Source organism: Gossypium hirsutum, chromosome A05 (genome assembly GCF_007990345.1).
Source record: "Gossypium hirsutum isolate 1008001.06 chromosome A05, Gossypium_hirsutum_v2.1, whole genome shotgun sequence".
Classification (NCBI taxonomy): domain Eukaryota; kingdom Viridiplantae; phylum Streptophyta; class Magnoliopsida; order Malvales; family Malvaceae; genus Gossypium; species Gossypium hirsutum.
In genome coordinates, this window is record NC_053428.1 from 94,057,429 (window position 1) to 94,076,766 (window position 19,338).

A 19,338-nucleotide genomic window follows, 5' to 3' on the forward strand; every position below is an offset into this window, starting at 1 on the left:
CTTTAGTATTAGAGGCGATAAAATTTTGAAGTACAAAGGTAAAAATATTGTCTAAAAATGACTTTGTTAAGGGGCTGAGGTCCTGCTTTCCCTTTGCAACGCCCTTGAAGGAAATTGAAGGTTTTAATCGACAGGAATAAGGGCGATTGCCGAAGTAAATAGGCAATTACACTTGGCATGGTTTTGAGCAATTCTTTGAATCTCGTTTAAGTTTATATTGGTGTTTGTTGTATTGTTTTTTAAGCGGATATAGCTACAATGATGACTGTTTTTTTTTAAACGAAACTTTAATAATAATATAAAAATATGAGTTTGAAAAAAATTAAACTCACAAGAATATTATTTGTTATTAACTATATTATTAGACTGACATTAGAAAAATAATTTATCAATATATTACTAATTATTATGTGATAATAATAGGTAATTGGAAAAATCACGAGTTTAAAAGTTTTACCTAAAAAAATAAATCATAAAACCATCTTCATATATATTTTTAATTAATAAATATTTTAAATATATATTTGAATATAATTGGCTAAATTAAAAGTAATAAAAATCTAGATTCGTTTTCATGTTTTTTTTGTAACATATTATTAATATAAAATTAATAATAATATTTATTTTATTAACAATAATTTAATTATTAATGTTATAATTATTAATAAAATAACTAAAATATTATTAAAATATTTTCACATGATTAATTTAATATTATTTGTATGGATGTACTTATTAAATTTTTTTATAGAAAACAAAATGTATAAAAAGATATTGACTCATTAATTATTAGTGTTTCTTGTAATTTTGAAATTAGGACTAGTCTTTCTGCAAATTAATTCAGGATAATTTTGACTTTCTCATAAATAAAAATTTGAGTGTAAATTGTTTGTTGTGACTTATTTTCATGGTGTAGAGTGTATATGATAGGAAGAAATCAGAGAAATAGAGTTTGATTAGTTGCTTTAGATTCAAATCTTTGTTTTGATTAGTTGCTTTAGATTCAAATCTTTGTTGCATGAGGTTTGTTTGAAATCTCTTTACTTTCTATTGTAACTTTTGGGTGTAATAGATTAGATTTACACTTCATTTTAGTAGTGTTTTTAGATTTTCATTCTAATCTGAACCTGGAAAAATGGAGTATAAAGTGTTGGTGTATGGGGTAAAATGAACTTATGAAAAATTAATGAAGGCTTCAAGGCATATATCAATGTCCCTCTTTTTAAGGTTCTATTCACTTTCACTTATATTATGGTTGTCAAAAGAGTTAGTGACAAATAAACTTCGAGGATACAATGAAACCCAATAACTGTCGACGTTTTGCATTGACGAAAATAGTCCATTGAGCGAAGCATAATAATAATATCAATTTCTATAAAGAATTTTTATAGTAATTTTTTATAGAACGATCTAAGAATATAAAAGATGAGGAAAGTAGAAAGAAATTTTGTTTCTATGTTTTTGAGTGTGTCCAACATATGATGACTCTTATTTATAGTTCTCATGAACACAACTATCTAAATCGATAGTTACATCTTTTAGCACTAAACATAGATATTCAATAGATGTATCCACGAATAGTCATTGATTCATTGTAAATAATAAAATGATATAATTTTTTTGAATTTAAGAGACATCATTCATCACAATGAAATGTGATAACTTTTGGTTAATAACTAAGTGTTATAACTTTTGGTTACTTATAACTTTTCATTGGCAACTATTGGAACATTGTATATTATTTTGAAAATGTTCCGACAATCTCCCTCAATTTTCAAAATATTCTAGATTTTGATAATCTTGGAAATCAATTGTATAAATGAAGGTGTCTTACAATTGAACCTTTATTTAGTGAAAACATGTTAAAGTTAATCGAAATGGCATGGTAAACTATACTTTGAACCAACTATTCCATTTGATTAACCGAACACATCTTACACAATTATTTCAACACTAGTCAATGCACAATATCCAGGGACACTATTATGGCCAAGTGTTTGTAACCTCTTTTCACGAGTGCTGTTAGAGCCAAGCCCTTGAGCTCCTAGAAGTGGTGACACTTCAACTCACACAGGCAGATCCTATTAAGAGTGTTCCTATAATTATAATGAACTAACATATTTATGTTTTGGGTCTATAAAGAGTATAATGTCCATCCTTCACTTTATCGTTACAGGTACATAGAACTTTTCATCCCAGGATAATATTATATATTTTTTTAGTGCTAGCAGTCACATATTGATGATGTACTTTATCTCATTGAACTCAAGACTTGACATTATGTCAAGCATTGAGTTAAGTTTCCATCATGGGTTAATTAAATATTATACACTTGTATCTCATCCTAAATTTCAAAATTTTCAATATAGCTATGTTAATTATCTATACCACATGGTGAATGTCACACCCCAACATTAGCGAATCCGAGAAAAAGGGCCGGTAGGCATGCATGTTACCTGTTTTGGCACACTATGATATCATAGTCCATCATTTATAGACTTCTGGAAAACCAAATTTTAGCGCATAAAGTATCCACCTGTGGGAACATCTAAGGATTTCATCTTGGGGTATTTTTCAATTGAAGAAACAGTAAAACAAATGAAGAGTACACCAAAGAGTTTGGCTAAGCATGAATCGTCTACTAAGTATATAAGAAAGCTATAGGGGAGTAAAGTGTCTTTAAGACCATGCCACATACGAGTTATCTCCAGGGGTATTGTACGCCCGATTTGCTCAAAAATTGTGCTAGTAGGTATTGCAATAAGATTGGTTAAGAGTCAACTAAATGGACTTGACTAGTCAAACAATATCTGCATATGAATTCGCTTTTTATATTTTTCTCAGTTTGATAGGGCATTTAAGAGAGAATTTCAGTATGCATTTGACACTTTTCAAGATTCACTAAAAGGGAAACTAAGTACATATAATAGGAAGGGGACATTTTAGATGGTCTTTCTTTCCTTTTGCTTTATGTTCTAGTTCTTCTTCCTAAACCTAAATAATCTCTTCTCCTTCGTTAGGACTGGAAGCTGAGATGTCTGGTTTAATCAGTGGATGTTTCAATCTACTAGTAAGTTCTATAATTTTGCATGTTGAGATTTTTGAAGAATAGGGATGTTATAAAGTGTAATAACAATAGAGTGTGAGTGGGAGGCCCTACATGGGGGCCACATGAAATTTATATGTTGGTAATCTGTATGTAAATAGAGTTTTAATGGAAGTTCCATGATCTTTTATACAGTTGCTGCTAGTTTGGGTAGGACTATCAGAACAAGAACTCCAAGCTAAATTATAGGTAAGTTTTAGGTGAGTCTCTAACCTGACTCATACATGTTAATTTACAATGGCTATTTGTACGTTGATGTCTTCCTGAATAACTGAAGAGTGTATGTGTGTTAAGTATTGTAAAGTTCTGTATGTTCACAAATGAGGTATGTTATGTGATGCATGAATAAGATGATGTGTGGTGTGTATGCATGTGAAATTAGGAATTGGAAAGTATGAACCTATTAGGAGTATGAATGAAATTTAAGTAAGTGTGTTCAATGTTAAATGACAAATGCCAGACAATTTTGAGTTATGTAAAAAGGTGAGAAAGAGATCCATTTGTGTTGCCTCTAGTAAGGCAGGTACGTTGTTAAGTAGACAAACAGATCACATTGAAAATAAAGATTTATTATGTAGCCTTCGGTGGGATAGCTATAATGCTAACCGGACTGAAAGATCACGAAATAAATCTATGGAAAGCCCATGACCATGACACTTTTTGGAAAAATAAATACGATAAGATCTATTCTATTATGCCTTTGTGGCGTAGTTCGTGATGACTTTGAAGTGTATTCTGTAATGCCCTTGAGGTAAAATAGGGTTAACAGCCTTTGTGGCAAGACCTGGGTAAGTTTTGAGATTTCTTCTCTAGCTGAATCTATGATAGAGATCTGGGTAAGTTTGAAGATATTCCTGTTTGGATAGCCTAGTGGCAAAATTCAAATTTGTCCTAGGGGCATTTTCTGAAAAGAGTTCTCAGTAGTGTTTCTGAAGAGTGAATCGACCATAGTAGCTCATCAATACAGAGAAATTGGCATATTCATAATTATGGGTAGTCTAAGTATTCTCCAGACCTGAGTTTTGTCTACGCTATGTATAGAAGTTATCTAAATTCCATGGTATCTACCAAATTCAAGTTTTTTCACGGTATGTATAGAGGTTATCTAGAGTCTAAGCTATTTGCCAACCCTAAGAATTCTCTTGATACGTAACATGGTTGTTTAGGATTTCATAGGATGACTTAGATTGTTCCATCCATTAGAATAAGTTTTCGTCTGAGTTGATTTAAGTTATAATTTAACTGGTAGCTTGATAGCTACTAAGTTCAGTATGAGAATTCGCTAAAGATAGGATTCGTATGAAGTTCATCTTAAAAGATTAGTTAGTATATGTATCCGTTAAGAAGTACACCATCCTGGATGAAGTGTTCAACATTTTTCTGTGTGAGAATCCATCGAAAGTAGATTTTGTATGAATATCCTTTTGAGGTAAGCATTTATTTTTATAAAAAGCAAATGAGATCGGCATTGAGTGGTGAAATCTATAATCTGCATAATGAGTGAATTGTGCATATGGTAGTCAAGTATGGAAATTGGCATATATGTATGCGCTCGATATTAGAAAAGTATTCGCCAAAGACCGAAAAGAAATCAAGAATCTTCAAGTCGATGAATTCAACAATAAATGTTCAAAGGTAATCTGGATTAAAAGTCACTAAGTTCATTTGAACTTACAAGTGTCTTTTTGTGATGCAAGTTCCTATTAAAGAGTTGGTACACTAGGAGGGACCAAGCCAGGAATGCGCCAAGGTGGTAGTTCGAGTTGCGATATTATGCATACACAAGACACCATAGGAATATGACGTTTAGTACTCTACGCCATGAAGAAGTCTGTTTTTAACAAAATTTTAAGTTGAAATGTCTTACACTGTTTTAAAAATATGATGTAATTATTAAAAACTCCATTTTATTAATATTTTGTTTTAAGAACAGTAAATAAAGCAATAAGAAGAATGTTTTAGAATGACTTTACGCCTATCGTAAAATTTTTCCAAAATGTTTAAGTCTGTAACATCCTATATCAAAATATGGTAATTCGGGTCAGGCATAGGGTGCTATAGTTAAATTTTATATTTATTTGTGTCTTGAAAATTTACAGGACCAACATCTCCACCATGTTCAATTACCTATTCTTTCGCAAAAGAATGTTATCAAGGATATCCTTTCTATTATTGTCAGATTACAATGATCACTTTATCTTTTTTTATCATGACAATTCCATATTTGGCTAATTTATTTATTTCTTGATACCAAAGAAATTAATTTCACAATCACCATATATACGAAACCATACGTCATGTCTTTTTCACCAAGTAAGTTGTTGTAAAATGGCCTCAAATCCCTTGGTGAAACTAGACAACATATTTGTCATTTGTGATAGTTTATTTTCAAAAGTTAATACATGATTTTAAATCTTTTTTGCATTTATAGTCAAATAACATTATTTTTCTTCATATTAAAGGACTATCAACTTGTTGGAAAAAATTCAGTTCGAAAATTATATTCTTGCACAATGAATTTTTAAAAACTAAACCAATTTGTGATATTTATAACAATAATTTTTTTCCCAAAATAACACCTGTGCTTTGAGCGAGACGGATCCTAGATGTTCCTGGATTTCAACCGAACTATCTTCTTCGCTATTTTCGTACCATGAGCTGCTTTGAGTATGGGCTCGAACAATTACAAATCAAACACAACTAGAAATAATTTTGTTCCTTTCAGTAGGAAAGTAAATCTTTCTCTCATAGAAACAGGTAGAATTGTTATTCCCAAAAAGTAAAATTTATACTTAGAAATAAATTCTTACTATTTTCAGGTAGAGTAACAATATCTCAACAGTTGTGTCTAACTTATTGTGTTTTTAGCCTGACTGATGCCATCTATTTATAGAAAGAGGAAGTGAAACGGTTAAGCTACCTTTATTTGATAAATATTTTGATATAACAAATAATTTTTTTTGAATAAAGTTTTTTTTAGACAAAGAAATTATAAAGTTCAAAGCATAAAAATCATTTCAAGACTTCCAAACATCATAGATAATGTTTTGAACACTTAGAAAAATTTTGGACAAAGTTCAAAATGGTTTAAACTCTATTAACTCAATTGAAACATTTTTAAATTGATTGAAAACCTGCTCCCTACAAAAAGCATCAATGCCTTGTATTTTTTATTGATACCATCTTTCATGGCGATATTGTTTTAAGCTTCAAAGTTCAAAAATATTGAGCAAAAATCAAAAGTATCGATAGCTAGAGGTTTTCTATTGATACCTTACCGATATAGATTTTGCATTCTAACTTCAAGATTTTTGAACAATCACAAAAATATCGATGCCTTTTACCAGATATCAATAAAATTTCTTTGGTATCATTATAAACTAACTTTAACGATCACTGGATTAGGCATTAAATGCTAATAGTATCGATACTCGTAGAAAAAGTATCGATACTTTTTGTTGTAGGTGAATTTAATGATCTGATATTTTTATTTCCAATGATTCTATTCAATTCGTCAAGAACCACAATGGTTAGATATCAATTAAAGGGTATAAATACTAGCTTCCAAAGACCCTGCAACAACCCGTTTTTGGGTCAAATCAGAACAGTGGTTTTGAAACCACAAATCCAAAGTAGAAATATTTATTTTATTATTCCTTTAAGGTCTACAACATGATAGAATAATTGAGTGAAAATTTCGTTAAGAAATTTTATCGATTGAGCGCTCAATTTGACTAGCAGGATTAAATTGCAATAGGTGCAAAATTTGAGTTCTATAAGTTAAAGGTAGTAAATTATTATGAATTTTTAATTATAGGTCCTTAAATGGAAATTAGACCATTATACTTTAGGGTGGAAAAAAATCGGCATAAAGTTTATAAAGTTTAAGTGAAGGGTAAATTGGTAAATTGGTAAATAAAGACAAATTAACTAAACAAAAGATGTCCATCTTCTTCAATTTAGTCCCTCTAGCCGAATTTTTGAGGAGAAGACATAGATAGGGTTTGGCCAACTTTCAAGCTCGATTGTAAGTCTGTTCTTGTCCCATTTTTAATGATTTCTACATTTTTGAGATCATGGTAACTCGATCTAACTATTTCAAGGACTAATTTGAAAGAAAGTTAAAGTCTAAAATTTTACCCATGTTTGATGTGCTTGTATTTTGATGTTTGATGATAGAAAATGCATGTTTGTTGTTGGATAAACAACATTTGTAAAGTGATTTTCGATAAAAACATCAAATAGGGACTTATTTGTAAAAGGTTACAAAATGTGTAGAAAAGTGTTAATAAATGAAAAATGTGGGCTGTTATGTGTACAAGTAATATTCAGCTAGGCTTGGGTTGTGATGAAATTGAATGAAATTCATTTTACGAGCCTAGGGACTAAATCGTAAAATGTTAAAAAATGTTAGGGGCAAAAATGTAATTTTTGCCATAATGTGTTTTTGGACTATATTGAATAATGTGATGATAAAATAATTTAAATTTGACATTATAGATCAATAAAAATGAAGTTCGGTTCTAGATCAGGGGAAAAACAAAATAATTGACGATAGATTCCTTTTACCGTTTTTGCATTCGAGGTAAGTTCATATGTAAATAAGCTTTATTATAATTGTGTTTTAAATGCTTTAATTTTGTATGAATTGTGTAAACGACTCTACGAACACATTCGACAACATTTTGGCAAGTGAGAAATCCCAATCGAACCTTAGGAATAAATTAGGATACAAGTGACATGTCTCTAGGGTATTATGTTATGTGATCTGGGTGCTAGTCTTGTACATCCTACCGATGGCTAAGTATACCGACATATGTTGCGGTTACTTGACAGCTTGTGTGAGCAGCATCGTCTAGTTACGTCTTGACTGACAGCTTGTGTGAACAGGCCCGTTGATGGCTCGAGAGCGAGCATATATGTTTTATGAGATAGAGGTAGCAATGGCTACATATGTGACACCTTGTGTGCAAGGTTTCCCGAGTATCTAATATTATTATTCTGAATGGTTCATTGGGTATGCCAACAATGAGAATAAGTATGAAATTATTACGAGAAGGTACAGGTATGTACATAAAGCTTATGATTATTAAATTCGTGAAATGATGATTTCAAGGTGAGTTTGTAATGGAATGAATTATGGTCATGAGATTATGGTAAATTACATAATATTATATTATATTACTTGAATGTTAAATGTATGGTAAGAATTTTACTTCTTTCATACGAGCTTACTAAGCTATATAGCTTACTCCGTTTATTTTTCCATGTTTTATGGTGTTACCAAGCTAGCTTGAAGTAGAGATCGTCGGAGATCGCATCACACTATCAAACTGTCATTTTGGGTATCGATGATTTTAAACATTATGAGTATATGACATGTATAGGGACTTGGTCATTTTGGGTATATGTGTCAGTATGAATTTGGCCAAATGTGCTGGCTTATATTTGTTTAAGGTGATTTGGTATTTAGCCATGTAATTGGCTTATTTTGGCTAAAATGGTTGTAAGCCTATTTATATATCTGCCAATGCCTTTTGTTTATGTGTTTTGTAATGGTTCGCTATATGCTTATTTATGGCTATATAGCATTTTTGTTAAATGATTGAGTTTGGTTCATTGGTATTCTAGAAGATCTATTCGATACCATGCATATTAATGGTAGTCATATTGAAGCTTGAAGAATGTGAGTTTGGTATGATTTGGTTTGGTAAAATATGATGTTGTAATTATGTTAGGTATTGAAATGACATGTTTTAGCCTTGATTGTGGATGTTTTGGTTGCCTAAGTATGCTATGAATTGTGCCATTTTTTGTTGTATTTGTGTGTGCAATGAGGTGGCAAATTGGCTTGGTAGATAGCCTATATTTTTGTCCATATGGGTAGACACGGGGGCGTGTGTCTAGACCGTGTATGATACACAGTCTGTGTAACGCCCCCGTACCCGAGACCATTGCCGAAGTCGAGCACGAAGTGTTACTAAACTTAATTCATCAATTAAACAACTTAAACAACTTATTACCAACCATGCATGACAACCAAGCATATGCACATCACCAATATCAAACATAACATAAATAACTAGATTTATAAGTCAGAATCATTAGCTCACTAAAGACCAATATATTTGGCCAAATTATAATAACACATGCTATAAAATTAGGTCCCTATACATGCCACTCACTTGATAATTCTAGTATATGTGTTTATACTGTCAAGGTGTCGGCTTGAAGTGTGATGCTGCCTCCGACGGTCTCCAACTCTGAGCTAACCTGGCAACACTAAAAGAAATGGAAAGGAGGGGGTAAGCTTTATGCTTAGTAAGCTCACATGAAATAATAATAAGCAATTTACTAACATGCTTCCCACGATAAAACTAACTTATTTGTACATTTACACATGTTCTGGTTAAGCTGTTTTCTTGAGTAATAGTCACTAAATAATTTATATTTAGAGCTATGAAACTCAAAATTAAGATCCGTAAATTTTCACAAAAACTAGACTCATATATATATCCACCATAAAATTTTCAGAATTTTTGGTCCAGCCAATAAGTACATTTTATTATTCAAAGTCTCCCCTGTTTTGCTGTTTAACAGCTTTGACCTTCACTAAAATTTATTTATCTCATAGTACAAAACTCGGATGATGTTCTCGTTTGTTTTTATTAAAAATAGACTCATCCAAGATTCTATGCATGTAAATTATAACCCAAAATTATCTTTATATAATTTTTAACAATTTTTCCAAGTCAGAACAGGGGATCTCGAATTCATTCAGACATTGCCTCACAAGAATTCAAATATCACATAATATGGAATTCTTTTGCTTCCCCTGTTTGGTTTATGTGAAAATAGACTCAATAAAATTTAATTACATATTTTATTTGAAATTTAATTCAACTTCCACAATTTTTGGTAAATTTTAAAATTCATGCACTGCTGCTGTCCAACACTGTTTTACTACTAAAGTTCACTTTTGCACAATTTCACTTAATCCATTCTATTTTACCGAGGTTCGCTCAAATATCGAGCATATTGCTCATAAATTTAAATAAACATATACTTGCACTTGTTCATCACAAAATCACTTTCACATTTATTTTCACTTAATCAATTTCCCGTTGAACTCATCGGAATAATAACAGATACACAATTGCCTGTACATTTACTCATTTCCACACTTGTAGCCGAAGCTATCTGGTACGCATAGTAGCCTGCACTTAGTACTACACATGCGACCAATTATCCGGTACACGTAGTAGCCTGCACTTAGTACTACACACGTGATCGAAGTTATCAGGTACGCATAGTAGCCTGCACTTAGTACTACACATGCGACCAAAAATCTGGTACACGTAGTAGCCTGCACTTCGTACTACACACGTGACCTCACAATAGCTCATTTGTATCGTTTCTATTTCGAAGGTTCAATCGGGAAATTTCTCACTTTTCAACATTTTATTAAATTGTCCGTAATCAATTTAAATTCATAATTTACATCAAATAACCATTTGATAGGCAGCCACATTTCATATGATATCAAAATATATTGACATAAAAAGAATCGATAGATTATTTATATACGAACTTACTCGAAGGGTCGATCTCACTATCTATAGTACCAATTGTCCATTCATAGTATAATAAGACACAACTCAAATAGCAAATCAGCTTTTAAGAATTTACATAACATAAATCACATATTTCATATATCACTTGTCATGTACCATCATTTTCTTGCATTCAATGTAACATTCTTTCATGTCATATTTCCACATCATAAACACCATTCCATCAACTTTTCCAATATATTAAATCATACAATATATGCAATAATAGTAAGAAATATAATTCAAACATAACATTGCATTATTATTATCATACGAACTTACCTCGATACAAAATATTAGCAATTGAGCCTATTCCTTGTAAACTTTGTTTTTCCCTCGATCACGACTTAAATCTCATTTCTCTTGATATATAATACCAAATTAATTTATTTACTACATACATTCATAAACACAGCCTTTAATACAAACTTTGGAAAAATTACCATTTTGCCCCTAAACTTTTTCATAATTACACTTTTGCCCCTAGGCTCGGGAATTAAACTTCATCCCTTATTCTTATGTTTTATGACATGCTGATCATTTTTCCCTTCTATGACAACATCAAATTCTCACTCTAACATGCACTTATGACTATTAGGTATTTTTACCGATTAAGCCATTTTACTCGTTTTCACTTAAAACGGAGTAGCACAAGTTGTCTAACATAATTTAAAACTTCATATTCTATCATAAAATACCAAAATACAAAAATTTCACCTATGGCTATTTTTCCAAATACGAACCCTAGGTTGAATTATTGCTAGCATAAGCTTAATCAAGTTACCGGGATTCCAAAAACGTAAAGAACTTGAAAACGGGGCTAGAATGGATTTACTATTGAGCTTGGAAAGCTTGAAAACCCTAGCCATGGCTTCCCCCATTCTAATTTTGGCCTCCATATGGAGAAGATGACCATTTTGTGTTATTTTTTCCATTTTATTTCATTTAATATACAAATGACCAAAATGCCCTTATTACTAAACTTTCAAAAAAATTCCATCCATGTCCAATTTTTGTCCACAAACTTCAAAATGATCTAATTACCATTTAAGGACCTTTGATTTAAAAAATCATAACAATTAAACACTTCTAACATGTGAAACTTAACTTTTGCACTTTTTACAATTTAGTCCTTTTGACGAAATTGAGTGCCCAAACGTCAAAATTTTTGAACGAAATTTTCACGAAATCATTCCGTGAAATCGTATACCATAAAAATATAATAAAAATGAAATTTTCCTCGTTGAATTTGTGGTCCCGAAACTACTGTTCCGACTAAGCCTAAAATCAGGATGTTACATTTCTCCCCCTTTAGGGATTTTCGTCCCCAAAAATCTTACCAGAAAAGTGGTTTTGGTTTTTCAATTGGATTCCTCAATCCTATAATCGATGTCAAAGAACTTTCACTCAGGCTAAACTTTTACTACCTCTCTCTTTAAATTTTACAAACAAAAATCGTAAGTGGTATTCACTTTACAATACTTTTTCTGAAACTTAATCTCTACTAAAAAGCTTATGTACTCAAAAGTCCGATCCATACCATCATGTTACATATACATTCGCACTAGAATTTTTTCGGATTCAAATAGCAAAACTAGTCAATTCATTTCGGCCTCATACTCTTTATAATTTCACATTGTCCAATTATTTGTCAATTCAACCCTCAGTTACTTTTTATTTCAAACCTCTTTTGGCTTTCCAAAGAAATCATGATATGAAACTCGGATCTCAATCCGATTGGTGGAGATTAAAATTCCATGATATCTAACATTCATAAAGACATGAAATCCTATAAATCTGCTGAGTAGACATTTGGGTATACCAGCATAATTTGCATATCTCATAACATTTAACAAAACTACATATTACTTTCCTCTTTCAAGGACAGGAATGACTCAGACAAGAAAATCCATATTAACCTTTTCTATTTCCAGTCTAATTCCCAGACGGCAAAAATAATTCTAATGATTCTTGCTATACATCTTTAAACTTTCAACATTTCAAGAATTTGTACTCAAAGATAAACAATGATCGTTTCAGCATTTTTTTTATACCCAGATTATCTTCATATTATCAATATCAGATCTTCTTATTCTCAAGTATGCACATCTCATTAAGTTCTAGACATATACTCCATACAGATTGAACAATCAAGTCGACCTTATTCATCCGTAATTGATATTTCAAGAAATTCTCTCTTCTAGTCAACAGAACGATTCAACATGCATCATTCCAAATTCACTCATCATGCTAATCGAAGACCATAACAAATGCATTACCATAAGTAATACTAATACCTCAACTGAATACATTAACTCTGATTAACTTACTTGAGAAAGGAAATTCACCATACACATTGGCACTTGAAATTTCACCACATTATCAGGATCAATTCAGAGGTATAGTCATATTTTTTCTTTATATATATCAATCACAAGTTGAAGGTCATGCTCTAAATGCAAGCCATGATCAACAAGTTACAAGATAAAATATCCAGAAAAACCAAGATAGAGAAATCTAAAATAGAGAAGCCAAGAAATCCAAGAGAAATAAATCCATGATACTAAAATCCAATTTATAGCACTGCATCAGAAGACAGAGAACCAAACTCATAAAAATATGAAAGTCCCCAATAGTTTTTTTTGTTTTTTTAAAGAAAAGAAATCCAGAATAATATCATTCCAAACCACTGACAACAAATACAACCGGAACTATATGCTTCTCGTATATATATAAAATCAATCAGAGCAATGATCGGTAGAAATAGAATCATGGCACCATACACAATTTCTCATTGATTCCCAACAGGCGGAATATAACAAAATACCAGAGAAAAACAGAACCATGCAGATTATAATTCAATTAGACTAACAACACATTCATCTAATGTTAAGATCAGGGAAAATTTCCTTATTTCGAATATTATTCCTTTAACTATTTCTACCATCCCAAGTTCTATAATATTCCCTTCACTAAGAAAACCAGTTTATGGGGGAATTTCAATCAATACATTTCTCGACATCATACCAGGATAGATCGTTTTACCAAAATTAACTTTTCTGCTACCTGCGATGTTGCGAAAATTAAACAATCTTTCGATCAATCCGATATCTTTCTAGCTCATGTCTGTACTTATCAACCCATTCTCAATCTCTAATCATGCTTATAACCATTCCATCATTGAACTCTTTGGTTTCTCACCTGGAAACTCATTCAACATACATCTCAGGAATTCCCTTATAAAACACCACTTTGGTAAGGGGGAGGGGTCGTGGGGCCTCTGACTCAACTCTCATATACAAATGTAACACAATTTTCATCATAGCAATCATATTTCAATCATGTAATTCATTTTGAGTAACTAACATTCATATTGACTTTACAATCACTTTTTAGTTATCTCATTTAAACAAGTGTACTTATACATGTATTTCAATGTTTCGTAGATAATATTACTTATGCATTCATTAAATCAGACAAGTCAAGCACGTAATATCATATAAGGGCCAAACAAACATGGATAAGTATATTACAGTCTAAACTTTTATCTTACACATCATCATATACATATCATTCAATTATATATATCAATCCAAGCAATTTAATACATTTACTCAAGTTATACAAGCTTACCAATCATAATCATCCCAACCAATATACATGAATATTCATCTTATCAATATTTTTGATAAGTTACTCAAACACATGTATTTGTTCAAATAAATCGATCATATACATCATGGAATTATCTATTAATCATAAATAAACTTATTTCACCACTACACATTTCATGAATCCTCATTCGCACCTTTCCAAGTTTTAGTTCGTCATGACTATACTTTACTCGAATATTTTAGCATCACATTCAACATGATTGGTATAGCTCGGCTGGAGAGTACCTTTGTCTACACAAAATGGCTCTCATACGCGTCGGGAGACATCATACTATCACGGATCAGTGACATGTATAGTTTGACTTTTACACATGCTAGATTAGTCCGAGAACCAACCAAACCATAGCTCTGATACCACTAAATATAACTCCCCGTACCCGAGACCATCGCCGGAGTCGAGCACGAAGTGTTACTAAACTTAATTCATCAATTAAACAACTTAAACAACTTATTACCAACCATGCATGACAACCAAGCATATGCACATCACCAATATCAAAAATAACATAAATAACTAGATTTATAAGTCAGAATCATTAGCTCACTAAAGACCAATATATTTGGCCAAATTATAATAACACATGTTATAAAATTAGGTCCCTATACATGCCACTCACTTGATAATTCTAGCATATGTGTTTATTCTGTCAAGGTGTTGGCTTGATAGTGTGATGCTACCTCCGACGGTCTCCAACCCTGAGCTAACCTGACAACACTAAAAGAAATGGAAAGGAGGGGGTAAGCTTTATGCTTAGTAAGCTCACATGAAATAATAATAAGCAATTTACTAATATGCTTCCCACAATAAAACTAACTTATTTGTACATTTACACATGTTCTGGTTAAGCTGTTTTCTTGAGTAATAGTCACTAAATAATTTATATTTAGAGCTACGAAACTAAAAATTAAGATACGTAAATTTTTCCGAAATCTAGACTCATATATATTTCCACCATAAAATTTTCAGAATTTTTGGTCCAGCCAATAAGTACATTTTATTATTCAAAGTATCCCCTATTTTTCTGTTTAACAGCTTCGACCTTTCTTCACTAAAATTTATTTATCTCATAGTAAAAAACTCGAATGATGTTCTCATTTGTTTTTATTAAAAATAGACTCATCCAAGATTCTAGGAATATAAATTACACCCCAAAAATATTTTTTTTATAATTTTTAACAATTTTTCCAAGTCAGAATAGGGGATCTCAAATTCATTCAGACACTATCTCACAAGAATTCAAATATCACATAATATGGAATTCTTTTGCTTCCCCTGTTTGTTTTATGTGAAAATAGACTCAATAAAATTTAATTACATATTTTATTTGAAATTTAATTCAACTTCCACAATTTTTGGTAAATTTTAAAATTCATGCACTGCTGCTGTCCAGCATTGTTTTACTACTAAAGTTCACTTTTGCACAATTTCACTTAATCCATTCCATTTTACCGAGGTTTGCTCAAATATCGAGCATATTGCTCATAAATTTAAATAAACATATACTTGCACTTGTTCATCACATAATCACTTTCACATTTATTTTCACTTAATCGATTTCCCGTTGAACTCATCGGAATAATAACAGATACACAATTGCCTGTACATTTTCTCATTTCCACACTTGTAGCCGAAGCTATCTGGTACGCATAGTAGCCGGCACTTAGTGCTACACATGCGACCAATTATCCGGTACACGTAGTAGCCTGCACTTAGTACTACACACGTGATCGAAGTTATCAGGTACGCATAGTAGCCTGCACTTAGTACTACACATGCGACCAACAATCTGGTACACGTAGTATCCTGCACTTAATACTACACACGTGACCTCACAATAGCTCATTTGTATCGTTTCTAATCTGAAGGTTCAATCGGGAAATTTCTCACTTTTCAACATTTTATTAAATTGTCCGTAATCAATTTAAATTCATAAGTTACATCAAATAACCATTTGATAAGCAGCCACATTTCATATGATATCAAAATATATTGACATAAAAAGAATCGATAGATTATTTATATACGAACTTACTCGAAGTGTCGATCTCACTATCCATAGTACCAATTGTCCATTCATAGTATAATAAGACACAACTCAAATAGCAAATCAGCTTTTAAGAATTTACATAACATAAATCACATATTTCATATATCACTTGTAACACCCCGAACCCGAGACCGTCGCCGGAGTCGAACACGAGGTGTTAACAGACTTCAAACCACTTATTTGACATTTCCCAGACAAGCTGCCAATCTGCGTACTAGTCGCTTTAAAAATCATATCTTGAGTTCTGAAACTCAAAATCCAGTTCTGTAAATTTTCCCTGGAACTAGACTCATGTACCTATATGGTAGAATTTTTGTAGAATTTTTGGTCGGGCCAATTAGTACAGTTTATTAGTCAAATTCTCCCATGTTACAGGGATCGACTACACTGACCTTTGTGCATTACGACTTGGATATCTCCCTGCACAGAGCTTCAATACTGATTTCGTTTGTTTCTATAGAAACTAGACTCAGAGAGGAATCTGTACGTATATTGCATGACTCCTAATTATCTCTGGTTAATTTATAATGAATTTCCAAAGTCGGAACAGGGAATCCAGAAACCGTTCTGGCCCTGTCTCACGAGAACCTGAATATCTCTTAACATACTGTCCATATGATCGTTTCGTTACTTCTATATGAAAATAGACTCATCGAGCTTTGATTACATAATTTATTCATCAATTAATTCCACTCCTACTATCTTTAGTGATTTTTCAATCTCACGTCACTACTGCTGCCAGCATCTGTTACGAAAGCAACTATGCCCATTTCGTGATTTCTCCTTGATCTAACTAGTAATTCATCATACATATCACAAATTACGATCATGACTAGCCATGCCAAAGGCCAATCATTTTCAAACATCTCCCTACTACACTATTGCCATATCATGAATTTTAACACCAAAAATAATCAACCATGACATATGGCATAAAAAAAAGGGTCGAATTACCAAGGCTTACGACCTAACGTTATAAACCAAACCCAACCGACATTTATGCCATTTTCGCATGGCTAAAAGTTTACATCCCAAAGTTCAAACACAACATAATAGCCTATACATGCCGAAATGTTCTCCTAAGCCGACTAAGAAGAAGGTACCAAAACTTGCTAGCCGGTGTGATGACTCCGATGACGGCCCGATCACGCAAAAAGAGACAAGTCCAAGAAACCTAAAATAGGTGACAAGGAAACACCGAGTGAGTATATAACTCAGTAAGTCATAAGCAATGCACTACCATCCATTAATAACATTATCACAAGAGGAAGCAAAATGGAACGAGGCTAGTTACTCCATCCATACCGAACCATACCATAGTTCCTCAAACTTATCGGTTCAATCTCATACCAAGTCATGCATTCACATTCCATATACTAATCAATAGGATATTCGAGGCATTTTCATACATCATTTTATTTTCGTTACAATCATACAACTAAACGACCTTTCACCTATTCCACGATAAATCTTATGTACATGACTTCAATTATAATTGTCACATAGGTTCAAACTCACCAAGCTCAACTTCAAATATAAGCATAACGCCTATTAGTCACGAACTCAAGGTACTTACCCGATCCGCTGTCCGTGATCAACTCAATAATGTCGCACACTTAGTGTCCATAGTGATTCAAAAGTATATTAAGTCCGCACACTCAGTGCTATATAATCAACTCGCACACTTAGTGCTATGTAATCAAACTCGCACACTTAGTGCTATATAATCAAACTCGCACACTTAGTGCTGTACAATTTAAACCCGCACACTTAGCGCCAATCTCATGATCATAAATGTTTATACCCGCACACTTAGTGCCGAGATCAACAACTCAATACATCTCACCTCTTTTCTTCTCATTCGACACTTTCATCACCACATACATACATGTATATATATTTATCATTCCATTCAGCATCATTACATAGACGTTATGACCATTTAAATTAATACAAACTATATGCTTAATGACTTACTTTGTGTTGGGTAAGACGGTTCCAACTCGGCTACTCGATGATCTTTTCTTTGCCTTTGCTTGATTCTCCTCCTTTAACTCCTTGAGCTTAATCAATAAATCAACTAGTTTAACCGCCTTGCTAAATATTTACCATCCAATTACACATGCATATGTATGTTAGTATATTCGGCAATCACTCTTACTAATCACCCATTTAGTCGATTGTAGGGAATTAAATATAATGTCTCTAGGATGTACTCTACATGGCCGAATATACCATGTTAGTTTTTTTTAACATTTCCTATGTAATTACATATAGATTTTCACACTTTAAGTTTCACACATTTCACCTTTTAATGCCTATTGCTCATCCCTTTGATCTTAACCTAAATGACAACTCCCTCTCCCCATATCTCAACCGAATTATCCATAACATCAAGACTAAAATTTTGCACCTTGAACTTCATACAGTTATAAAAACTTCCATAACTCATTCGGCTTTAACAATTACCCATTTCTCATAAAAGAAATTAACAAATAAAATGAACATTCCATTAACCCATATGGCCGAATGTACCAAGCATTACTTAACTAAAATTCCACAAATTTCAACCTCATAATAATCTCTACTTATTCAATACAACATGAAACAACCTCTACTCCTAACCTCTTGATATACGGCTTAATGCCCAAACCACCATAAAAGTTTGATTTTTCATGACATTGCCGAAATGCATTTCAACAATTAGCTCAACATACAAAGGAAGTTAAAACCAACATTTCAAAACTCACCTCCCACTAGAAAAAGGGTTGCCGAATTTCCTTAATGAAAACTTCCCTATTTCTTTCCTTTTTGTTTCGGTTTTGGCAAGATGGAGAAGAAGATGAACACACTCTTTCTCTTTTTTTTTGTCTAGTTACGGCAAATGGGGGGGGATG